The sequence below is a fragment of the Dermochelys coriacea genome, chromosome 4 (genome assembly GCF_009764565.3).
Source record: "Dermochelys coriacea isolate rDerCor1 chromosome 4, rDerCor1.pri.v4, whole genome shotgun sequence".
Classification (NCBI taxonomy): domain Eukaryota; kingdom Metazoa; phylum Chordata; order Testudines; family Dermochelyidae; genus Dermochelys; species Dermochelys coriacea.
The window spans coordinates 129,795,918-129,822,890 of NC_050071.1; the positions used below are offsets into that span (position 1 = coordinate 129,795,918).

Sequence of the window (26,973 nt, forward strand, 5' to 3'; positions counted from 1 at the left end):
TCCTCCCTGGAGCCACCACATGTCCTTCAAGCTGCATGGAACTTGTGAGGCAGCTGGGTGCCAGCAGAGGCTGCCACGCACATGGCAGAAATAGGCAGGTGGACCAACGTCTATGCCACATCCCTTCCCAAGGCAGTCAGCTTGTGGGTGGGGACTGGGAAGCGAGACCCCCTACTCTGCAGCAGAGTCTTTTCCATAACTCTTTGCACGTTGCATTCGATTGGCTTATCAGTGGCATCTGAATGTTCAAATAACTTTATTGGTATGCGTATTGCTAACATACGGTGAAGCACAAGCGACATCTATTTAAAAAAATTGTATGCAAAATATGATCTATTTTTTAAAGTTCGTTCACGACCCTTTCCTACATTCTTGCAACCCACTTTTGGGTCGTGACCCAAGGGTTGAGAAACACTTGGACCCCTAACTCCCACTACCTGCTCCACTGGTGATATTGTGACACAAACCATCGTGCCAATTGGCAAAGGGTTCACTGTTCTTTACAAGCAACTCCTGTCAAACTCACTAAACCTAACATACTGCTTTCATGGTATTTATCAATAAAGCATAGCATGTGATGTCTCTACAGAAAGTTTGTAACTTATCAATACTCAATCACTGCCAGAATTGGGTACAGTTGATGTTTAAGGAATAATGTAACTATACTGACAATTATGCCCTTTGTGGTCTTGGAGTGAGTGAGAGTCACCAGGGAATAATATGTCTCGGTGATGTCCCATTCAAGTGGAGGGAATTGTCACTCCTCTGCGGCTAGCTGATTATGTAATGTATTGCTCGATTGTCTACTTTTGCACCAACCCAGAAAAGTCAATGGAAAACCGTCAAAGACAAACTATAAATATTGAAACCACTTGGGAGTGAAAAGGAATTATATGACTGTGAGGCAATCGCCCTGTGTATGAAAGACTGATTCAGATATCACAGGGTAGAGAAAGACACACTGGATCCATTCACTGAGGAGGTACCTTGATGAAAGTCTGAGTCATAGCTCTGGGGCTAGCAAATGATGTGGAAGAAGGATCAGAATCCACATTATTAGATAGGAAAGATAACTGTCAATAAGTGTAGGTTCTTGTTCATGTTTTATGATTTAGTTTTATATGTACCCATAGGTATCCATCAGTCACACTTGCCTCTGTTGAATCTATTCTTTCTTAAATAAATTTCCTTTCATTTTTCTATCATTGAACTCGAGGGCTGTGTGTGATACAGGAGTGGTGGCAAGGTAAAATTGGTAAACTGGGGTACACTCTTTCTTTGGAAACAGTGGATCTGGAATTTCTGTGGGTATCCAAAGGTCAGGGGCTGGATACCACAGGGAGATAGTTTTCAGGGATTTAAGGGGAGGCCTAACTAGGGCAAAACAGGGCTGGTACAGAGCTAACACCTACCTGGCCCATGCAAGACATCTTCATGTTGGAGGCAGGTGGCAATAAGATGACTCACAGCCCTGGATGCTCTGAGAAATCTAACAAACAACTAAATTAGTACTCAAATGCAAAGAAGTGTCTGCTGAACAGAATCACTGTTTAGAGTCTGGTTTCAATATATGAAATGCTTAGGTACCTTCTGTATTACATACAATATTTATAGTAGTATGTCATAGGTGTTTTCACTGTCCAAGAACCTGTATCCCCATATATTATTATCTGTACCTATTACCTAATATTTCATTTTGCAAAGTCTTTTATTAAAATTACCTTTTTCCCCAACAAAGTTTGTAATATATACTATATCAGCAGTAAAATTTCCCACTGTGGTACAATGGGAGTTGGGCATCAGGATCCTCACTTTGGTTTAAAATCAATTTAAAATAATTTTATGGATTTAATTGGCATTATCATCTGATGTCTGAATCCAGATGTAAGATAAATATAACCAAAAAGTTGGTCTCATATGAAAACAGTGAGGTTATCTCAGGCAGTGCATTTTCCAACACCCATCAAAGTCAATGGGAACCTTTCCATTGACTTCAACAGGGGTTGAATCAAGCTTATGCTGCATGACAGTTTACATACTCCTTTTCTTTTTGCATAATTTATCTAGTTTTCTTTTAAACCAAGTTATAGTCCTAGCCTTCACAACCTCCTCAGGCAAGGAGTTCTGCAGGTTGACTGGGCACTGTGTGAAGAAGAACTTCCTTTTATTTGTTTTAAACCTGCTACCCATTAATTTCATTTGGTGGTCCCTAGTTCTTATATTATGGGAACAAGTAAATAACTTTTCCTTATTCACTTTCTCTACACTACTCATGATTTTATATACCTCTATTATATCCCCCCTTAGTCTCCTCTTTTCCAAGCTGAGAAGTCCTAGCCTCTTTAATCTCTCCTCATATGGGACCCGTTCCAAACCCCTAATCATTTTAGTTGTCCTTCTCTGAACCTTTTCTAATGCCAGTATATCTTTTTTGAGATGAGGAGACCACATCTGTATGCAGTATTCAATATGTGGGCATACTATGGATTTATATAAGGGCAATAAGATATTCTGTCTTATTCTCTATCCCTTTTTTAATGATTTTTTGTTTGTCAGATTCAGCAAGAACTGAGCCTCCATTACTCTTTGAGGTCAAAGAGCAGCTTTGAGATCTCTCATGGTTTCTTCTACAAAAAGAGTCCAGCATTTTATTTTAATCCCTTATAACAGTTAACAAACTCTCTTCTCTTATTAGAACTCCTGTTGCAGAGTGATGTTTAATCTTATGCCTGGCCATTGGATGGATGAGCCATTTCAATGAATAGCTACTTCATCCTCATTTTTTCTCTGTTAAAATTGTCTCTTGACTTCTGTCCTTCAGCCAAGAAAGATAGTGACTGAATGGCTTGTATATTAAAATCCCATTACTGTAGGTCTTTTCCACAAAAAGAAGTATCTGAAACTATTTCAGAATTCCTACCTAAAGTAGTTTCACTTGACCTCGAAAAGTTCAGATATCATCATTTGGATACCTGCAGAACGATCACATTCTCAAAGATAGGTCAAAGTTCTTTAGGCAATCAGTTGCCTTGTTTGCTTTCATTGCTGGTAAAAACGAGGGTCTCTAACCCTGAAAGATCTCCACCTCCTAGGTGAGTTTGGTCTGATATCCTTAGTCTTGCAGGAAGACTTATCTTCCTTCTCTTAAAGCACATTCAACAAGATTTGTCTCTTTCTCTTAAGCAGAAACAAACAGAGCATTCTATGGTGAGATCTGCCAAATGGTCACATGATAATCTATACACTCCTTCACCTAACACTGTGACACCTTCAGATGCTGCGTTTGGTTGTAAGATTTTGTAGTCGGCCTGTCCTCCTTGACTGTTTCATGTGCTTCAGCTCTTCCTTCCCACTTCTTTCTTGGGTACGCTGCTTGCTGAGGCCTAAAACTATTTCCGCAGACTGGAGGATTAATTCTGTGTAAGCATAGACAATATAAAATTTCCATTAATGTATCTTTTTATAACAGTAGAGTTCTCTGGTCTAGGGCATTACTTACGCCTGCATGTTATTAATGTGTTGGGGTTTTTTTGGTCTAGTGGGTCTTTGAGCTTTGGAAGTTGCTTATCTGGTACTATGATGCAATGGAGGGTTCTACAGAAGGAGTTTGAGGGCACCAAATCTTTATCCAGTGGCTGCTTCTGTGGTGCAAGTGGGCATGGCTCCCAATACTTGTTTCTCCAGAGCAGGGGATTTTACTTTTATAAGAAGACATAGAATAGAATCATAGAATGTCAGGGTTGGAAGGGACTTCAGGAGGTCCTCTAGTCCAACCCCCTGCTCAAAGCAGGACCAATACCCAACTAAATCATCCCAGCCAGGGCTTTGTCGAGCCTGACTTTAAAAACCTCTAAGGTTGGAGATTGCACCACCTCCCTAGGTAATGCATTCCAATGCTTCACCACCCTCCCAGTGAGAGAGTTTTTTCCTAATATCCAACCTAAACCTCCCCCACTGCAACTTGAGACCATTATTTCTTGTTCTGTCATCTACTACCACTGAGAACAATCTAGGTCCATCCTCTTTGGAACCCCCTTTCAGGTAGTTGAAAGCAGCTATCAAATCCCCCCTCATTCTTCTTCCGCAGACTAACAATCCCAGTTCCCTCAGCCTCTCCTCATAAATCATGTGCTCCAGCTCCCTAAAAACTTTTGTTGCCCTCCGCATGACTCTTTCCAATTTTTCCACATCTTTCTTGTAGTGGGGGGCCCAAAACTGGACACAGTACTCCAGATGGGGCCTCACCAATGCCCAATAGAGGGGAATTATCACAACCCTCAGTCTACTGGCAATGCTCCTGCTTATACAGCCCAAAATGCCCTTAGCCTTCTTGGCAACAGTGGCACACTGTTGACTCATATGCAGCTTCTCATCCACTGTAACCCCTAGGTCCTTTTCTGCAGAACTGCTGCCTAGCAACTCGGTCCCTAGTCTGTAGCAGTGCATGGGATTCTTCCGTTCTAAGTGCAGGACTCTGCCCTTGTCCTTGTTGAACCTCATCAGATTTCTTTTGGCCCAATCCTCAAATTTGTCTAGGTCCCTCTGTATCCTATCCCTAGGATAAGTGGGTTTAAGCGGGTTTAAATAAGTGGGTTTAAATTGTCTTTTGATCATTTGTATTTATGTTCAAAAGGCAAAAATAAACTATGAAAGAGCTTATGAAACAGGATGTGCTTTCAGACCAACAAGCATGAAGATTTAATTAAACATAAGAGGGTCCAAACTATTTTACATAGACCAGTGGAGGACTGCTGGGTGATCGAGACCAAATTCATGGTTGGGAAGAATTGTTCAAAATCTCTTCTCTAGACCTTTGGGGATACAAGGGAGACATAATTTTTCACCCATATTAATAACAGGCTCTGTAGCAATACTTTATATACAGAAGCAAGATGTTTGCAAAACTATCAAAACGAGAGACAATGTCACTTCTTCAGTTCCTGGTGGTGCTTTGAGTGTAGATCACCTTATACAACATCACATCTGTATGAACTTAAATTGAGAATCATACAAATGGTACTCACATTGCTTTTAAGCAAATAATTGTTTGCACTTAAACATGTAGTCATTGTTTCCTTGTAGGAACCAATGCTAAAAGAAAAAAGTTTTTGTTGGTTTTGAAGTTGGGGGTTATGCCAGATAGATAAAACAAAAGAATTCAATAAATTAAAACTTCAGTTCCTTGTCTAGATGTAGAAATATGGCTATTGTAGGCATTATATCTCTTCAGGTGATCTAGTAGAGATGTGGGAAAAGTGCTTTTAGTATGAAATCTCAATCCTGGAGATCTCAGAATCTGGTTTTAGTCAGGGATTTTAAAGCCAAATAATCTTTGTTTTAAGAAGAATCTGGGTAATATTTTTTAATACTTGAGAACTTAAAAATCCTCTTTAAAGGACTGTGGAGCTATAGTTAGTGTGGCCACTATTTCATGAATCCAGATTTCTAGGGTTTAAGTTTGCCTTACAAAAACATGGCAAAAATCTGACTGATAGATTTTCATTTTGGCTGCAGTTTGTTTTATTAGAAATAATCGTAATGCTTAAGTTCTGTGGATATCTCTGACACAGAGCCACATTCATATGCGAGTGCGTAGGCATAATATAGCCGTGTATGGCAGTCTTCTCTCTGAATTATCTTGATTTTGTGGGTTTGGCAACATAGTTGCATAGTTGTTGGACTAGAAAGAGGCCATAGATATGGCATGTTTAGACAATAACTTCTATCTCTATCCTATCTATTATTAAGCTTTGTAGCAGAGAAGGGGAAAACACTGTCTTGCAATAAAAAACATTGTTAACGTTTGTTTGGTATTATGACATATCACTAGTACAATAATTGCTCAGTATCAATAAACCTGAACATTGTCTCTTCCTCACAGTGCTTCAATTGAAATCAGTAAGGATTAGTTTCTACGATCAAGGAATGTATCATGTCATAGATGCAGTTTCTCTTTTATGGCCAATTGGTCACTAGGGTGAAATTAAGATAGTGTTTTAGGACTTGTGTATTGGTTCTGAATTTCATTTTCCCTTATAATTACGTTTTGGATTTTTACGAGGAAGTTTTTAATGGCAATCAGAAACGACTTCTGCAGTTTGCCCTATATTACATTTTCAGTAATGGTCTTCATTGGTATCCCGAGCTATTATGAATTATATGATCACTGTACTATAGAGTTGTTTTCTCACAGACAAAAAGTAATTTGCTGTTTAGGATGTTTGTGATCCACAGTATATCTGTTTGAGGTGTGGAAAGGCCCAAAGACAACAGCGTACTTCAGCAGTAACTGTGGGCTGTGGGACTTTAAGTTGACACACTCTGAGAATCATTTAACTTGGACATTCCAGATTTAGAAACTACCTGTAATTTTTTGGGTTTTGTTTTAATTTAAATTAAGCTTGTGTTTATTTTTCTGTCTAAAATGGAACAGTACTAAAAGGTTTCTTTTTTAAAAATGTCTGCTTTTTAAAAACTTTTATCTGATTGGGACTCCTGGTCCTACTGTAATATAAATAATTATTAATAATAGATGTGGACCTAAGAGAAATTAAATAAAGATTAATTAAGTCTAAATTGGAGAAATTTTCTTTCTATTAGTGCTTATGGTTAATATGTGTAGTAAAAATGAAATGTGAACTCCTAGGTATCTGGTTTAGCAGATTTAATAAGTTTAACTACTGAGTCTTCTTCCCCTTTTAACTGACTATTCATAGTTTGTATGCAGTGTAGTTGTAGCTGTGTTGTTCCTAGGATATTAGAGAGATAAGGTGGGTGAGATAATATTGGACCAACTATCGTTGGTGAGAAAAACGATCTTTCGAGCCTCATAGAGTTATTCTTCAGGTCTGAGAAAGGTACTCTGAGCATCACAGCTAAATACAAGGTGGAGCAGATTGTTTAGCATAAGTATTTAGTACATAATATAAGGGGTCTGTGACAGGGTGTACTAGGCCTGAAAGCCCCCTGCTGGAGGTCTCACAGATCTACCATGCCACGCCTCAAGGAAAGAGCAGAAGAGGTGAGTCCTCCAAGCTGCTTAGAGAAGCTATGTGGGAAGCAGCCAATTAGAGTAAAGAGGCTCCAGGGAAGCTGCCAGTCAGAGCCCAGCAGGCTCATATAAAAGGAGCTGCTGGTCCTGAACAGATTCAGTTGCTGGCTGGAGCCAGAGAAGGAAGAGTGGCACTTCTGGCTGACTGCAGCAGTTACAGTGTCTGTTGCTGGCATGGACCCAGGGAGCAAGGAAGGTTCTCTTGGCTGGCTGCTGGGACTCAATCATGGCTTCAGCCTGAGGTAAGGGTGAAGCTGAATGTGCTGGGGCCTCAGAGAAGTGACCCAGAGAACAGTAGCAGCAACAAGTTAGTTAAAGGGATGCAGCAAGCGGCTGGTGTTTGTAGGGTCCCCAGGTTGGGACCCTGTGTAGTGGGTGAGCCTGAATTCCCCCATACCAGCTGCAGACTAAGTGCTCTGAGAAGGAAGTTAACATAGGCTAAGGGAAGGGGCTGAAGACCGCAAAAGGGTCAATATATATTGAACTTTAAGGGCTGAAGACCCCAAAGTGAGGATGCACTGAACTGTAAGATTGACTCAGCTGGAGATCTGGGGTCGGTCAAGGTTCGCTACAGAGCAAAGAGCTTCCACAGAGGAAGTCCTGGGGCACTGCTCCATGACAGAGCAGGGACTATTTGAGAATTAGCCCAGGGAGTGCTGCAGAAGACCAGTGAGGGTACTGGGATAGGCCCTGTGGGACTGATTACCCTGGAAGGAGTCTATTTTGTTTCACACATGAATTGTGTGCGACTTTGCCAGAGGGCTGAGACACCAAAAACCCACCTGAAAAAGAGGACATTGCTGGTAGAGAGCTAGGGTGACCAGATGTCCCGATTTTTATAGGGACAGTCCTGATTTTTGAGTCTTTCTTATATAGGCTCCTATTACCTGCCACCTCCTTTCCTGATTCCTCCCCCCCACCTCCCACATTTGCTGTCTGGTCATCCTATAGAGAGCACCATAAAAGCTGAGAGAGAGAGGTACATAAACACCGGATAGGAGGTGCTCACATGAGGTGAATGGACCCCATCACAGACCATTCAAGATAGAGTGGTCCATTAACACCTCTGTAGTCACAGGACAAAAATGAAAAGGAGTACTTGTGGCACCTTAGAGACTAACAAATTTATATGCTCAAATAAATTTGTTAGTCTCTAAGGTGCCACAAGTACTCCTTTTTCTTTTTGCGGATATAGACTAACACGGCTGCTACTCTGAAACAGGACAAAAATGGGATTAGTGGGTTAGATTGTTGTAGTAATCCATAAATCCAGTGTCTCTGTTTAGTCCATGATTTTTAGTGCCCAGCAGAATTATGAATTTAGCTCCCAGGCTCATCTTTTGAAAGCATTTTGAAAGCAGGTTTATTTTGAGGATGATAGATCAGATATAGAGTGATCACTTTGTGCAGGTGACATGGTAAAGAGTGGGGGGTGCTGTTGTTTTTTTTAAAGGAGTACTTGTGGCACCTTAGAGACTAACGCATAAGCTTTCGTGAGCTACAGCTCACTTCATTGGATGCATCCGATGAAGTGAGCTGTAGCTCACGAAAGCTTATGCTCAAATAAATGTGTTAGTCTCTAAGGTGCCACAAGTACTCCTTTTCTTTTTGCGAATACAGACTAACATGGCTGCTACTCTGAAAAAAGCACCTAAGTGATTTAGGAGCATCAGTTGATAGGACAGTGTGATTTGTGATCTTAAATGCCTTATGTGCCATACAAAATCTCCCCCCCCAGAGCACGTTAGCTCTTTCTAGAAAACTGTTGCTAGTTTAAAAAAAAATGCTGGTTTTAAGGACCAAAACACACAGCGTTTGGGTGTACTGAATCTACAGATGTAAATTTGCTTCTTATCTTGACTGGCCTGCTGTCTTATCTCTAGAGTTGTGTAGATGTTTCCTCAGTCCTTGTGAGTTTACCGTAATTATGGAGTTAAAGTATCTCTTAGATTCCAAGGCCAGAATGGACCTTTGTGATCATCATCCTGTCCAGTGGTTTTCAACTTTTATCATTCGCCGCATCCCCAAATATTTTTGTAAATCTTAGACATAGATTGCGGACCCCCAGTGGTCTGTGGATCACAGGTTGAAAATAACTGATCTAGTCTGACTTCCTATGCAATACAGGCCATAGAACTTTCCCCAAAATAATTCAGAGAGCAGATTTTTTTAGAAAAACATCCAATCTTGATGTTAAAATTGCCAGTAGCATAGAATCCACCACAACCCATGGTAAATTGTTCCATTGCTTAAATTGTTTCAATGGTTAATTACCCTCACTTTTACAAATGTCTTATTCCAGTCAGGATTTTTCTATCTTGAACTTCCAGCCATTAGATCATGTTATACCTTTCACTGCTAATACGGAAGCCCATTATCAAATATTTGGTCCCCCATGTAGGTACTTATAAACCTTATCAAGGTACTTATCAAGTCATGCCACTTTCCTTCCTACCTATCTCCTTGTGTTTCCTCATATATAGTAATATGCTTTGTTTTGTCTTTTCCATTTCCATACTGCCCCCTCTCCCCCACAGAAAAAACCTCTCAATAATCCATTTGTCTTTTCTAAAATATCCCCATCAGGCTCTCTCCCAATTCACTTTTCCAATAACACATCTGCACTCCCATCAGGACTTCAAAAATTTACCAGACCGCTATTAACCGGAAGAAAATTAAAATGAAGAATCTCGTTTTTCTTCTTTGAGTAGTGTCCCTATGGATGCTCCATTGTAGGTGTGTCTGTGTCCCCAGATCAGTGCTGCTGATCAGAGAACATTGGTAGCGGTGTCCAGCTCACGCATGTGTAACCCACACACCTCTTGGCTGTGGTGTTCTGTCCTATCTACTAGAGTTACAAGTGCGGGCTTGTCTGGATTTCAACTGGGAAGTCTCTGAAGCTCGGGATGTGCATACTCAGGTAGGGAAGTATGTAACCCACACACGTCCTGGGTGTGGTGTTCTGTCCCCTCTAGTGGGTTGGGGGGAGATTTCTCTACAACCTTAGTTAACAGCCAATTGGCTTTTAGCTCATGCAGTAGAGGCTCATGCACTAAGCTCCAGAGGCCCCAGGTTCAATCCTGCGTGCTGACAACTGGGGTCTAGCAGAGTTACACATATGCTGCTCCTCCCCTGCCACAAGGCTAGCCAGCATGCATAGGTGATCCTCCGCCCCCCCCCCCCCCCGTTCCTTCTCAATTGCCCCTGGCTAGACACTGAGCCTCTCGGCCTCCATATAGCTGGATTTCTGGTGCGCAATGGATCTTTTGGTGTTTGATGCACTGGATTCTCCTCTGCTCAGTACCAGGTTCCCAGTACTTAGTTCACCCAGAGCCCTGGACTCACTGACTTCCTGGCATGCATCATTCTTTACTTCATTAGAGTTGGAAAGTGAGCGAGAGGACCTTGTTTCCCACTGCTCTTCTCACCCACCATACAGATCCCAGTTCCACTATGGACATCTGGCATACTGCACCTCTGACCCATACCCTCCCTGATTTTGGCAACTGTGGGCCCCTTCCCATCACAATGGCCATCCTGAGACCCTTGAGGGCCTGTTGCTTTTGGGCCTGCCATCACCGCTAGTGTGGCCTACAAGCAGCTGGGGAAGTACTCCTTCAGTTGCTGCCTCAAGGGCCTCAGAACCCCCTAAGCAGGCAAGGGAGGAACCGGAGTTGAGGAAGAAGTCACTCCTTAAGATCACTTCTTGGCATCGTCACCAGACAAGACTTGGTGGATTATTTTAAATTGTTTCAAGACTTGGCACAGAAGGTGGCAGAGGCACGATAAATACCTCTACAAGAGTTGATTGAGACACACCCAAGCTGGTGGATATTTTACATTCCTCCACCTCTTCCAGAGTGGCCTTCCCTGTTAATGAGACTCTACTAGACCGCACCAGATGATATGGCAGACTCCTCATCCATCCCTCTAACTTGCAGGTGGGTGGACAAGAAATATTACGTGCCAGAATTTCTATTCTCACACCCAGTTCTCAATTCAATCATTGTGGACACTGTTAGAATTAACTGTCACCACCACCAATTTAAGTCCACCCCTTATGATTAGGACTGGAAGAATCTGAATCTTCTTGGCAGGAAGGCTTACTCCTTGGCCATCTTCCAGTTCAGAGTGTGAATTATCAAGTCTTGTTAGTTAAATATGACTATGCCAAGCTTAGTTCTTATTCAACAGCTCCCCAATTCTCATAAGGAGCAATTTAAAGCTTTAGTCAACGAGGGCCAGCTGGTAGCTAAAACATCTCTCCAGTGTGCACTTGATGCAGCTGACATGGCAGCTCGTTTTATCTCAACTGCCATTGTGATGAGATAGGTGAAGCCCCAAATCCTATCTGGCTTACCAAAGGTGGTCCAAATGACAGTGGAGGACCTTCCTTTTGAAGAGACAAAATTATTTGCCGATAAGACCAGTGTCTCCCTTCTCACATTAGAAGATTCAAGGGCCACTCTTTGAACCCTCAGGACCTATACAGCTGGGTAAAAAAGAAAGTATAGCCCTCAGCTGCCATTCAAGCCTCATTCATCACAGTACTCATCTCAGAGACCCTATGAACCTCAGAAGAAGCAGCCCAGGTTCCCCAGGCAGAAAATGTCGGGATCTCCGCAAATTTCCTGTCAACTCTCCACCTCTAAGAGAAATTTTGACGGGTTGGTTGAGCTGCCCCTAGAACACTCTCCTCACTGCTGCATAACAATGGAAAACCCCACCCAAAGACCACATCTCTCCATTCTGCAGCACCTGGGAATGGATAACACCAACAAATGGGTGCTGGAGATCATCCGGGATAGATACTTCATCCATTTCTCCTCCCTTCCCGCTCCCAAACACTCTTCCCCATCCCTCTTCAGGGACCCTTCTCATGATAGCCTGCTACATCAGGAGATTATCTCCTCAGAGTAGAAGCCATGGAGCGAGTGCTCACACATCTAAGGGGCAGAGGCTTCTATTCTCGTTACTTCCTGATACTGAAGAAAAATGAGGGCTGGAGACCCATGCTGGACCTCAGGTCACTCAATAAATTCATCAAGGCTTAGAAGATCAAGATGGTCATGTTATCATTCATTCCAGCATTAGAAAAAGGAGATTGGTTCTCTGCCCTCACCCTGCAAGATGCATACCTTCCACTTTTTCATTCATACTAATCCACAGATGTTACCTCAAGTTCATAGTAGGCCAAGACCACTACTGATGCAGAGTACTCCCTTTTGGCCTCTCATAGGTTCCCAGAGTGTTCTCCAAATCCTCTGTCACCTTCTCCAAGGTTATCTCTAGATAAGAAATATGCAGAACAGCTACCTGGGCATCTGCACACACCTTTGCAGACCACTATGCCATCCTGGGGGATTTTGCTGCAGATGCCAAATTCAGTGCCACAGTACTATCATCCATATCAGACTCCACTTTGAAGTTCCAGCCTCCAGTGATGGGCACTGTCCAGGAATCCCCTACAGTGGAGTACCCATATGGACATTCCTTGAAGTTACTCATCTTGTACAGTAAAGATGGTCCTTCAAGATGTGTGTCCCTATGGATGCCCCATGACCCCCCCTCCTCCCCTCTACTTCAGAGTTCTAGTAATTGACTCTGCAGTAGCGAAGGAACTGAGGAGGGATCGCCCGTGCATGCTGGCTAGCCTCGTGGCAGGCAAGGAGCAGCATATGCATGGACTGGACAGACACTGCTACCAAAGTTTTCTGATCAGCAGCGCTGGGACACAGACACATCTACAGTGGGTCACCCATAGGGACCCGCATCTCGAAGAACCATTGTTACTATACAAGATGACTGACTACTACTTAAATGCAGCACCCAGGTGAAAAGCCAAGTTCCCAGAAGCTAGTACTGGATTTCCCTGCAGTGTACTTCTCAAGGGCATAATCTTTTGTAGCCACTGGATAGTAGGTGTCTAAATCTAGAGCTCATGCTTTCATGTGAATGAAGTTGAATTGTTCTGAAACTATACAGTGCATTTTCTGTTTTAGATTTTAGTTTTTATATTTAACTAGTAATTTTCAAAGCCAGCTGGATATCAAACCTACAGTATTGTGTAATTTAAATAATTCTGGGTTGGCTTTGTCTTGCTTCAGCATCAACCACCATTCTTCTTCAATGATCATGTGTGCTCACAGTGCACTGCTGTGGGGGAGATTTCCCTCGGTGGTACCCATCAGGACAGCACATGCACCCTCTGCGGTCTTGCGCTGTTGTGCGATGATATAAAAAGCCGAGACGCCCCCAACCACCTTCAGTTCCTTCTTACTACCTGAGACAGTAGTTGGAGTATATTATCTTGCTATCAAGTTTTCTGCACTCTATTTGTATTTAGTTGGTACTCATTTTCTTTGAGCCAGTTTTAGTGTTACGCAGGTTAAGTAATAAGTTGGGGGGCGGGCAGATTTTTTGCTTTTGTTTTGTTTTTAATGTATACTTCAGTTTCCATTATTGTGTACTATACTATTGTTGAGGCTTGCCTCAGTCACCAGGTTTCAAGCCCTGCCATTCCTGCAAAACCAAGCCATTGAGTGACCCATGCTCCAGTTGCCTGAAGTGTCTCAGGGAGACTCACATTAGGAATCTGTGCCAAATTTGTAGGGATATAGATCCAAGGACCAAAAAAAGACAAGGAAGCCAGACATAAATTTCTTCTGATGGAGGCAGCCCTGTACATACCCTTGGAGCCTCCCTTTGGAGTGAGTACTGAGCACATCCTCAAGGAGCGCTCCCCCTGATCTGGCTGCATCCTGAGGAAGAGGCACCAGTATCTGGCTTTGAAAGCCTCAGTATCCAGGACAGGGAGGTTCCTGGCACCAAATTCCAACAAACATGCTGAGAAAAAGAAGAGTGTACCCGAGGCAGAGGCACTCCCCAAGGCAGTCATCTACTCAGACATGACCATCAATGCTGGATCTAGTACCAGGGGCTGGTGTCAGTGGAGCCAAAGTGGCACCATCTAGTTCAGCAGTGCTGTCCCCCTTGTCTCAGCAACAAAAGGCTGTCCCAGTGCCATCAACTCCTCCAAAGTATGTTGCGTCAATGGATCTGCTGAATGTCCCTGTACCAGTTTCATTGGCAGTCCAAGAGTCCTCTTGCCCCAGTACTGTCAGCTGTTACTAAAACCTTGTCAATTGCTTCATTCCAGCATACAGCACTGTGATCACCTCCAGGTATTGTGGACACCTCTGGACATTCAAGGGTCTCATTGTACAATGCTGTTTTCTTTGTCTCAGCAGGATATAGTGCCTTCCAGACAGAAAGTGGTGACTACCTCTCTAATGCTGTCTTCTCTGGGCTCCCAACATCGATACCTGGCACCAACAGGAACAGCCTCCCCATTGATCAGAGGAAACTGATTAATCTTCTGACTTGGGGGTCAGCTCATATGTGTCAGTCGCATCATGTACCTTGCCATTCCTTCCACCCACTGGAAGATCCATCTTGGTTAGCCAGGAGAGATCCATGGCTTGAAAGAAATTTTGGGCACCAGGGCCTTAATGATATTTTGAAACACTTACGGGTTAAGCTCTGCTTCCAGGTCATCTCTGTACCCTCCCTACTCTAATTCATCTAATAGCATCAAGACCCCCTCTACCAAGTGCAGCAGGCAACTACTCCTGGTACTGGGTTTGATACTAAGCAAGAGGAAAGTGCTCTGGGGAATTTTCCCATAGAGGAATTGGAGGCTCCTTTGCATTCAGCTTTGGTTTCCTCCTCTTCACGACCAGATGAGGAAGTGCTGTCGGAGAATTCCTCACCTCTGCCTGATGATAAAGCCTTCAGGACTTTTTAAAGAGAGTGGCTTCCACCTTGGATATTTGGGTGGAAGCGGTTCAAAAGTGTCATTTTTAGCTTTTGTTGGAGTGGTGCTCCCAATTAATGATGCTATCCTTGAGCCCACCAAGGTGCTGTGGCAAACTCCCTCTTCACTTCTTCCCAAAGCGAAAAGGTCTGAATGCAGATATTATGTTCCCTCTCAGGGGTTTGAACATTTTTTACACGCACTCCTCTTTTCCAGGGTTGTTGGTGTTATGAGCTGACAATGATGGAGAATGCCAGTGACAGCAGGCACCTATCCAAAAGCAATAGATGCAAAGAAGCTTTATCTCTTTGACAGAAAATTTATTCAACAGCTGGGCAGCAGCTCAGATTCAACCCCAGGCATTTCTGGAATGCTATGATTTTAACCTCTGGGACGATATCTTAAACTTTAAGGACAGATTGCCAGAGGATGCAAGGCAAGAGTTTGTTGCTATGGCTGATAGGGGACTTGATTGATAAAGAATAAAAAAAAAGTAAAATGATTGGCATTAATCAAGTATTTATGGACAATAGATCCTGTCAAACTAACCTGATACCTTTTTTTGATGAGATTACAAGTTCTGTTGATAAAGGTAATATTGTTGTAATATGTAGATTTTTTTTTTATAAGATATTTGACTTGGTACCAGACAACATTTTCATTAAAAAAAACTAGAACAGTATAAAATTAACACAGTCCACATTAAATGGATTAAAAGATGGCTAATTTCTAGGTCTCAAAATGTAATTGTAAAATTGTAATTGATCGCATGTGCTTCTAGTAGGGTCCTGCAAGGATAGGTGGTTGGCCCTGTGCTATTTAACATTTTTTATCAATGACCTGAAAGACAACCATAAAATCATCACTGATAAAGTTTGCAGATGACCCAGAAATTGGGGGAGTGGTAAATAATGAAGTCTGTCACAGATACAGAGCAATCTGAATAGGTTGGTAAGCTGGACACAAACAATGTGCTGCTTTTTTTTTTAATATGGCTAAATGTATGCATCCAGGAACAAAGAATGTAGGCCATACTTCCAGAATGGGGGAACTCTATCCCGGGAAACAGTGACTCTGAAAAAGATTTGGGGGCCTGTGTGGATAGTCAGCTGAACATGAGCTCCCAATAAGATGCTGTGCCCAAAAGGGGCAAATGCAATCCTTCGATAGATAACCTGGGGAATCTTGAGTAGGAGTAGACAGGTTATTTTACCTCTGTATTTGGCACTAATTCAGTGGTGCTGGAACACTTTTTTTTTTTTAATGGGGTGAGGGGGAAGAGTGCTGAAAGCCACTGAACAAAACTGTAAATCCTGTATATGATGGAAACCATTTCAAGCCAAGGGAGTGCTTGCATATCTATACACTAGTGTGACTGCTTCTGGAATATTGTGTCCAGTTCTGGTGTGCAGAATTAAATAAGGATATTGATACATTTGAGAGTGTTCAGAACAGAGCCATGAGAATGATTAAAGGATTAGAAAACTTGCCTTGTATAGAGAGAGAGTCAAGAAGCGCAATCTATTTAGCTTACCAAAGAGAAGGCTAAGGGGTGGCTTGATTACAGCCTGTAAGTACCTATTTGGGGAAACAAATATTTGATAATGAGCTCTTTAGTCTAGCAGAAGAAGATATAACATGATCCAATGGCTGGAAGTTAGCCAAATTCAGACTGGAAATAAGGCATAATTTTTGAACAGTGAGAATAATTGACAGCTGGAACAATTTACCAAGGGGTTGTGGTGGATTCTCAATCATTGGCAATTTTAAAATCAAGATTGGGTCTTTTTTCTAAAAGATCTGCTGTAAGAATTATTTTGGGGAAGTTCTATGGCTTGTGTTTTACAGAAGGTGAGAGTAGGTATTCACATTTGGTCCTTGCTGGGATTGGACTGTGATACCATACACTAGTCTGAATTGCTCTCTGACTTGGACCAGAAAATAGTTCAGTTTAGCATTTGCAAAGATTGTAGTGTTCATTAACAAATTAATATATTTAGTAATGTCTGAAGTTGACTGGAGACAGTCTTACACAGCAACCACTAAGTGCTACTTTTCAGGAAGAGTTGTGACTGTTGGTGACCAGGCAGATAGACAAATCAAGGGGATTCCAGACAGCACATTGGTCCACACTGACATCAAGTGACTTCAAACAAAATTAAAATTACAAGTAGGAAAATCTCATTGTTTTCCCTTTCTTAGCATTTTTTGTTTCCATTCTTGTGTTGGAATTGAAACTTGGTACAGTGTATAAAGACACCTGCGTACACAGTTACTTAGTGAGGCTTAAATTACAGCTTATGATGTTTTGCCGGTGCCCTGCGCCAAATATTTTAAGGAAGCTGGAACAGAGAATCTTCTTGGACTGCGGTGTTTGTTTGTTTGTTTTTTTGTTGTTGTTGTTTTTTTCCTAAAATGTCTTTGCATGTTGTAATTCAGGATGTTGTAAGCCTCCTTGTAGTACTGGGATTATTCATGAATTTGACTCCTACCCGGTTTTTATCCCGAGTATGGAAATGGCTACAAGGTAACTACAGAACCAAATACTTAAATCTCAAATGTATGTATTTTTCTTTTTTACAACAAAAATCTGTCTCCCTCATAAATAAGTTTGAATTCGGTTTAAGTGCTTATTAGAACAGAGCTTTTTCTTATAAAGTAAAATATAAAAAGTCCTGGGCTTGATATTCTATTCTTACTATTCTGTAATTGCAAGGATTATAAGATTGTTACGTTCGGACTTGTGAAAAAAAATTACAATGGCACTTAACTTCCTACAGGATTGTAAAAAAAAAAAACAAATGTGATGGTGTTGGCTTGTGGTGGTTTTTGTTTTACATTTTAGTATTTTGTAAATGGGAGGGGAACAATTAAATGGGAGTTTCATTTGTGAACTTTTATGTCACTTTGAAGTATTTACATGAATATGTTATATTTGAAAGAAAATTTTAGTTTCTGAAAGAATATTCTAAAATATTACTATGGAAGTAATGAATTATGCCTTTTTAGGAGACCATAAAAATTATAAAACTGTATAGAAGCCTATAGAAGAAGAGTGGGTGAAGCCAGTGATTGGAGAAAGCGTTTGTCTATTAGGCAGATTCCAGTGTTCAGTGCTGAAGACGTGAGCAGGTGAAGTTGTGTATTATTCAAGGATTGCTTTGCTGGGATTTAGATGATACTTGAAAGTGTATAAGGGCATCCAGCAATATGGTTCTGTATAAAACTTAATAGTTCATCTTGTGTTTGTCTTCACAGGGTATACTTCACTAGGTGATTGTTTGTTTCTCATTCTAACTAGTAAATGTGAAAACTGCTTATTGATACTGCAAACTTGTGAATAGCATTTACTGACTGCCAAGCACTAGGGTATGAATTCATGTGGCTCATCTTACCAAAAGTTGAAGTAGTAGGAAACAAGTGACTGAATGTACTGAAGTAATGAAAATAGATAATTCATCTAAAGAAAAATTGTAAATGTTGTCAAGAGTTGTGTAACAAGATTGAAAAGAGACATGCTCATCTCAGTAAGTGCAGAAAATTGGTTTCCTTTCATTCTTAAAGATATTAAATATGCCATTGAATGAAACTTTAATAGACAAAGTGAAAGAACAGAACATTGGTGAATCTGATTGTGCAAATGAGACATTTTCAAAATGTAGCCAGGATGATAATTTAATGCCTTCCTGTTTCTCCAACATTTTTGATGCCTCCCTGTTTCTCTTCAACATTTACTTTATTCCCAAGCACTCTCTTTTAACACCCAAAAATAGCAAATGTCAGTCGGCAATTTTGCCATTTAAAAAAACTTGAAAAGCAAAAACTTCAACTTGAAAAGAAAGTTGTAACCTCTTTTACGCTAACATTATGTGAAACATTGCACAGAATGGGCAATTTAAAGAAATAACTGAAGCATTTTGTTCTGGATATACCCCTACAGATGGATTTTTAAACTTTCAGGTTGACTGCTAGGTGTTGCAAATGAAGAAATGGAAGAAAATTAAAGGAAAGCAAGGTGGGTTTTTTTGGGGGGGGAGGGTTTAAATTTGAGGAATGACTCAAATATCTGCAAGCAGCCCTATGGGGGAAAAGGTGCTCCTACTTAATGCTAGTGATTCTACACTGAAAGAAAAGTGCAGAATATTATATCCAAATTACTGAAGGTGCCTTATAAAAATCCAGAGAACAGTATGACACAGATTCTCAGGTGAAGTCATCCTAAACTTCTGAAGTATGGATGCTGAGCATGCTATTAAAACCTCACTGGAAAGAAGTAATATGAAACAGAATCCTAAAGCCTATTGTGGAAGTTCAAAAATGCCTCTGCAACTGCTATCAGCCTCGTGGTTGGTTGACTGACAGAAAAAGAAGTATTGATGCCCCAATTGCACTTGGAGAAGCTTGCAAGAAGATTCTCTCTCATTAATGTATAGTTACAAGAAGCTTGGTGATGTTTCTTTTCACAAGGAGGACTTGGATCAAAAACATAAGTATTAAACTTACCCAAAACTTTCTCAAATGGCTTTTTTTTTATCTTGACAGATCACAAATTGGTAACGAAAATTTTGTGGTGGTCCAATTTCTTAGTTTCAATTTGTGCTTGTGTGGTTCTAATTATGAGACCTTCCCATTTACTTAGCCAACTTAACTAATTTGAAATAAAAAGGCCATATCCTGAGTGCAGAATAGGGGAAAGAGGCTGAGCTATGGCTTGATGAAACATAATCCTAAATTCCTTTTCTCTTCTAGCATTTAAAATTAAAGGTCCTGATCTCCACCCCAAATCCCTTTTCATTGAAGGGTTGTGTATTATAAATAGTTGCATCAAAATTATAGAAGTATACTACCCAGAGCACAGGGGGTGTGTGTGTGTGTGTGTGTGTGTGTGTGTGTGTATTTTTCAATTTTTAGAAGACCTCTCCAACTTGCTCAGTGTTGATCCAGGATATCAGTTTTTGTTTTTATCTCCCAATTTGGGGAAAAAAATCTCTTCAGGCTGGGGAATATCACAACCATATATCACCACCCTTTTTTTTTCTTCTTCATCTGTATGGTGTCAGCTCTTTGAGTTCTTCTGCATTCCAGTCTGCCTTGAAGCAGTTCCTCAAACTGCAGCTAATCACATTCTTTAGTATGACCTCGATCTGTCCATCTAGTTTGGTTCTTCCAACCCTTCTCTTCTTCATTTAGCACTTTATACATTCTTCAAGCTTCTTTACTCATGTCCAAACCATCTAAGCTGATTCCCTCCACTTTTTCAGGAACTAGCTTTGTGGCATCACTATTCAAAACCAGATTCAGCGAGAGTTAAATTCTGACCTCTGCTTTAATACACTCTTCCTCCGCTAACACTACATGGATTGCACACATATATTCAAGAGCCACAATGTCCACAGGGATCTAGAACCATAATGTCTTTCGGCCTTTAAACACACACTTTCTGGATAAATAGTATCTAGTTCTACACAGCTGTGGAACAACTGCATTTCAGAAATGGCTTGCATAGTACATCTGTCTTCTAACAGAACTTTATCATTCCTCATATCGAAAGCCTGTTTGTTTCACCATTCATTCTTACTGATAGAGGTTGCCTTAAATTCTCATTTTTTCCTCAAATAGAGGCAAAGAGAATTAACTGTTTTTAAAAACAGGTCTCTCCTGTCAGATTACCCTTACCATCATATATAGTCACTGCCTGCATCACTAACTTTTCTTTTTTATTTTAGTTATAACATTCTGTCTTTTTAGAATAATCTTTGGTAAAGTCTTTGTTTCAGTCTCTGACTTTGATTTTTCTTATTCTGCAGCCCTTTCTTGGGTAAAAATCTCATTTGAAGTATTTGCGTGTCACACAAGAACCTCTTGATGCCAACTGCAAGGAGGTGCAGAAGGGTTCCAGAATCTTCGTCTTCTGGTATGTGTATTCCATTTCACCAAAGAATGTCATGTGAGGCCTCAAATGAAAGCCAGTGTCTCACCAGTCATCAGTAGCATTGTGAAATGTGCGTACAGACACTACGTAAAAAGCTATGTATGTAGACTGAAAATATGTTTGTAAAGTCTAAGTATGGGGGCTGATCACCAGTGAAGGTGAAAACCCAGTTTTCTGTCAGACCAGAGATGTTTAGACATCTGTTTACATGTAAATTAAGTATTGTCTCGTTTTACAGTGGGCCTCCTATCACCAGTCTAAGATGAATGTAAATGAAGGATTGTGAAACAGAACTTCAGGAAGAGAAACACTCAGGGGAAGAGAGCCTTATCTTGAGGTGCACTTAAGAGGTTTGTTTTACTATATTTGGGGGATAGAGAAGACCCCCCCCCGGCATTCTTCACTGAGGACTTAAAAGGGCAGCAATTTTTGCTTCATTGAAAAAGGGATTTCACACATGCTTGGCTGAAAATGCTGGAAAGAGCTAAGCAAAGAATTAAGAACACCTCTCAACAAGAGTAGCTTGTTAAAGTTTTTAGTCTCTAGAAAGCTTGTTATGATTTTATTTTCTGTAACTATTTGTTTTTAATATTGTTACTCACTGTAAGTTGAATCTCTGTTATTTGATAAACTTATTTTTGTTTTCACTATAAATAGATCTCAGTGCTGTGGTGGTCAGCAAAGTGATGGAGTTTAATCTTACAAGCTAGTGTACTGTTCCCTTGGGAATCGCAGGCCTAGTAATTCTGTGAGTGCTCAGTTGATAAGGGGCTGGACACTACAGGGAATGCTTGGTGTGTGCCTTTCACTACCTGTACAGAGAGAGTGAAGCCTGTGGGCGCCTGGAAAGTAGTGCTTGTGCGGCCAGAGGCTGGTGGCTTCTGGGAGATGATCCACAGCAGGCACAGACAAGACTGCTGCACACTAATGGCAGGGAGTAGTGAAGTGCCTCACAACTTTGGGTACCTCCGGGGACCATGACATTAGGAATTCCTCATAAGAAGTAGCAGCAAAATTGGCCTCTTCGGTTTTTATACTGCCCATATTATTTAATCTGTCCTGTTCTTTCTATTAAATGTTTTAACTTGTACCTTTTACTGTTGATTACTTTAAAAAAAATTGTATACAACTCCTAGTTTGACCGGGTCAGCTCCTTTTTATTGAAGTATATTTTACTTTGGTATGTATAAATTTATTTTCATGTTTGCTTTCAATCCTTTCTTTATTCTTCAATTGCTGAGTCTGCAATTTTCTTTCTTTCAAGAGTTACTTTTTTGAATTAGTGCTTATTTTCCATCAAAATGAGGAAATTAAATGTTGGGCGTTCACTTTATAGTTTTGTCTCCCACCCTCACTGCCCATTGATGATGATGAGTTGTAGTTTTTAAACTTTATATTCTTCTCTTTTTGAATTGTTCTTTTAAATTGACTGGCAGCTTCACAATACATTGATTGGTGTGAAACTCCTGAGTACAAGTACTTTCCCACTGACTCTGCTTGTCGAGTTAAAATCTTCTCATTACCCTGCATGTGGCACCATGTGGAAACCACTTGTGATCACTTCTAAGTGTCTTCTTGGATACTGGAGTTTATAGGCATCAGTTTCTGGAAAAAGGTAATTTGCAGTCCTGGATAGAGAGTCTGCTACTCTGTTTATTCTGTTCCCTTTTTAAAAATGTGCTTCTGTCAGCATGCAAAGATAAAATTTCTTGGCACTATAACTGACTGCTTCTGGGAGCAGCTAGTCCTGGAACCCACAAGAGGAGAAGCAATTATTGAGTTAATTCTAAGTGGAGCACAGGATCAGGTCCAAGAAGTAAATTATAGCTGAACCGCTTGATAATAGCAACCATAATGTAATTTAACATCACTGTGAGGGTGGACTGGAAACACCAAAGAAGCTCACTACGGCATTTAACTTCAGAAAGGGGAACTACACAACAATGAAGCTAGTTAAGCAAATGTACTGTCCCAAAAGTGAAATGCCTGCACACTGCATGGAAACTTTAAAAAAAACACCATAATAGAGGCTCAAATTAAATGTATACCCCAAATGTAAAAACAGAGGACCAAAAAAGTGCCACCATGGCTAAACAACAAAGTAGAAATTGGTTAGAGACGACAAAGCATACTTTTAAAAATTGAAAGTTAAATCCTACTGCGGAAAATAGAAAGGAGCATAAACTCTGGCAAGTGAAGTGTAAAAGTATAATTAGGCAGGCAAAAAACAACATGAAGAACAATGAGCCAAAGAGTCAGAAAGTAATAGCATTTTTTTTTTAAGGACATTAGAAGCAGGAAGCCTGCCAAACTATCAATGGCCGCTGGACAATCAAGGTACTAAAGGAACAATCAGGGAAGATAAGGCCATTGCAGAGAAGCTAAATGATTTATTTGCATCTGTCTTCATGGCTGAGGATATGATGGAGATTCCCACTCCTGAGCGAGTCTTTTTTTTAGGTGACAAATCTGAGGAACTGTCCCAGATTGAGGTGTCATTAGGGGAAGTTTTGGAACAAATGGATAAATAGTAATAAATTACCATAACCAGAAGTTATTCTCCCAAGAGTTCTGAAGGAGCTCAAATATGAAATTGCAAAACTACTAACTGTGGTATGTGGTACTACTAACTGTGGGGCAACAAAATGGCAGACAAAAATTCAATATTTGTTATGCACATTGGAAAACATAATCCTAACTATAAATACAAAATGATTGGGGTCTAAATTAGCTGTTACCACTCAAGAAAGAGATCTTCTAGTCATTGTGGATAATCCTCTGAAAACATCTGCTCCATATATAGCAGCAGTCAAAAAAGCTAACAAAGTGTTGGGAACCATTAGGAAAGGGATAGATAATAAGACAGAAAATATCATCATGTCTCTCTATAAATCCATGGTATGCCCACACCTGGAATACTGCATGCAATTCAAGGTACAGAGAGGGGCAACAAAAATGATTAGGGGTATGGAACAGCTTCCATTTGAGGAGATATTAAAAAGATCGGGACTTTTCAGCTTGGAAAAGAGACTACTAAGGGGATATGATAGGTCTATAAAAACTTGACTGATGTGGAGAAAGTGAATAAGGAAATGTTGTTGTTCTCCTTCACAGAACTCAAGAATTAGGGGTCACCAAATAAAATGAATAGGCAGCTGATTTAAAACAAACAAAAGGAAGTCTTTTCTCACACAAAGCATAGTCAACCTGTTGAATTCTTTGCCAGCAGATGTTGTGAAGGCTAAGACTATAACACTTTTTAAAAAAAAAAAAACTAGATAAGTTCCTGGAGGATAGGTGCATCAATGGCTGTTAGCCAGGATGGCCAAGGATGCAACACCATGCTCTGAGTGTCCCTAGATTTTGTTTGCCAGAAGCTTGGAGTGGACAACAGAATGGATCACTCAATGATTGCCTGTTCTGTTTCTTCCCCTGAAACACCTGACATTAATCACTGTCAGAAAACAGCATATGGGGCTAAGATGGACCATTGGTCTGACCCAGTATGGCCATTTTTATGTAAAAAAAGCTAACCAATGTAAAATAAGGGTTTAATATGTAGTGTAAAATGTATGTCATGACTGCTGGCAAGCTGATGTTAGTAAAACTTAAATTACTTATATGAAACTGTTTCTTTGACTTTTTTAAGAAGGTTTCAAATATTGTTTGTAGGTTTGATAACATAAATGTGGAATCAAATAGAAATATGTAGGAAAATAGTAAATTTAAATATAAATGGAAAAAATATATTAGTACTGCCTATGGGAAATTTTTCGTAGTTGTCATTTAGACAGTTTTCTCCTATTTCTTTTTGTGTATGTATTTTTGTTTGACAGATGTCAGTTTCAGAATGTAAACATAAGCAGTCTGATTACTAGTTGGCAATTCCTCTACTTGTTCTGCAAGGACTGAAAGCACAACTCCATTATTAGGGCTTGTCTACACAGTCGTGTGCAGCAAGCAAGGCTATAAATCTATAGTACTCTAGCCTGCTGTGCACTAAGTGGCCATGTGGACTCTATCACACATTAAAAGTTCCCTCATGTGCAGTAGTAGGGTCACATTGTGACTTAGTATGTGGTAGGCTAGAGTGACGTACATTCACACCCTGGCTTGCTGTACACTAAGTCTCTGTATGGACAAGCCTTTAGTAGTAGCATTATTGATAGTGTACTATAAGTGTAAACATTTCTTTACAAAGGGCTTTTGAACAATCGGGCATTAAACTACTTTCTATTATGACTGCATATATGATCAGTCTCTTTGATCAGTGATAATCAACAGTCCTGTATCCCAAGGTGCATCTCTCTAAAGAGGTAATAGAAGTTAGAAGTTAGTCTGCAGCTCGCTTATTCTCCAGATTTTACCTCTGCATAGCTTGACTTTTTTCAAAAGAAGCTTTCAAAATAGCTGACACCTCAACTTGTAGGAGGACCTATAATAAGGACTTCCAGGAAGATTTTAGGACTGGATGTATGTGACACAGAAGATCATAGACCACTGCACTTATTTATTTTTGGGAAATTAGGTCTGTCTCAGGTTAGACCAAAAGTGAGTGAATATGTCCTCCCTTCATTTCTGAAGGATGCTTTTTTCCCCTCTCACTTAAAGAAGACCAATCTGAGTTTAGAGCCTGCTTTTATTACATAGTGGTCATTTTGGTGTGAGGACTGGCAGCAGTGGACTACAGAGGTGGCAGCCATTTTGCAATCCCAGTATTTACACCATGACAAGTAATATTCAAGTGAACCTTGCTATCCAGACAGGGTAAAGGTTTGAAAAAGAAGGATCTGAGATTGCAAACTTTTAGGGGTAAAATCTGTAACTGTTTAAATGGCTAGAAAATATTTAGCATGTTCTTGTGGCCATGTAATATTAAATCATTTTAATATAATTTCATGAAACATTATTTTGAGAGGACAGGACTACTTTAAAAGGGGGATGGGCCCAACTGACTCTAAAAATGTTATTCATGGATTTATGGTGGTCTTCAAGCAGCTTGCCTTAACTATGGATTTAGTATGAAACAAGATTATCACATTCTTCAATGTAATTCTTCTGCTCATGGGTTTTACTTTGCCACTTTTTGGTGTCTTCAGAATGTAGTCAGTCTAACTCTACATACCCATTCATGAGAATCTTGGTGTAAGTATCTAAAAATATTTTAGTTTTTCAACCAACTCTTTAAATCTAAAACCCACAATTTTTTTTTTTTGCTTGAAACCTGAAAAGAGGTTTTGAGTGATCTGTTGAACATCTTGGGGGAAAAATCAAATTGGAATCGACTGTACATTTTATTCACATCTTAATCCGCTGTCCTTTGAGAGACAAGTTATTGGTTCTTGAAATAGGAATTTAGAAAGGAAATATCAACTTAAACTTTCACCATTAGCTACACTTTTTTGCAAAGTTTTAATAGCCTTTTCTGGATTTTAGTGGAAAATACTGCAACTTTTTTCCCTTTTTGTTCTCACAATGGGTCTGATTTTTTTCATAGTGTGTGGCTCTGATTTTGCTGCTTTAGTGAACAGAGCCTGCAGTTCAGTCATGCTTTTTCCTGACAATTCATTGCCTGCAAAAATGGAAATCCATTTTTGAAAATCAAGCTCTTTATATCTGTATTCAGTAGTTTGTTATACAGATCTGGAAAGATTAAAAACTGGACCACAACTAGGAAGGAGGCTCAGCAGAACAAGCAACAGGACTCCGATGATCCAAACTCAAATAGGCCAAATCAAGATGAAGTTCTAAAAATTCAGGGTCACACTTGACATCTTTGATGTAAAAGCTCAAAAGGATAGTTTGTGTTTGCCTCCAGTGAGAGTTGTAGTGTGGCAGAGTTACTATACTCCAGTTTCTAAATCCAGACAAGCTCTGGCATTTAACAATAAAGCTCATCATACCTTTGAAATTGCTGAGGCTCTAATGTGAAAAAGACCCCAAATGAGGATTTAGAATATTGCTGAAATCCTTAATTATGTTGGATTAATATCTTGAGCAAGCTCTGTGACCAAATTTAAGTTGTTTGGTCTTCCTGAAGTGTATATGTGTAAATAATATATAATTCTAAAATAAATAAGAGGATCAGGTTTAAATGGAGCAGAGGTAAATTTGGGTATAAAGGGTTGGTTAGCTAAGATGTTTCTCACACATGCAACACAAGTAATGAGAACT

At 40.2% G+C, this 26,973-nt stretch overlaps 1 protein-coding gene across 2 annotated transcripts in view; it reads left to right on the plus strand.

Moving 5' to 3' along the window:
• CTBP1 (C-terminal binding protein 1) overlaps positions 1 to 26,973 on the plus strand; it is a 416,082-nt gene that overhangs the window by 8,029 nt on the left and 381,080 nt on the right. Inside the window, exons 2-3 of one of the 2 annotated variants that reach the window (XM_043512676.1) lie at positions 20,675 to 20,781; positions 21,038 to 21,149. The exons of the other annotated variant lie outside the window; for it this stretch is intronic. The gene's annotated coding sequence lies outside the window, so the exon portion shown is untranslated. The remainder of the gene's footprint in view (positions 1 to 20,674; positions 20,782 to 21,037; positions 21,150 to 26,973) is intronic. 2 annotated transcript variants of the gene reach the window in all.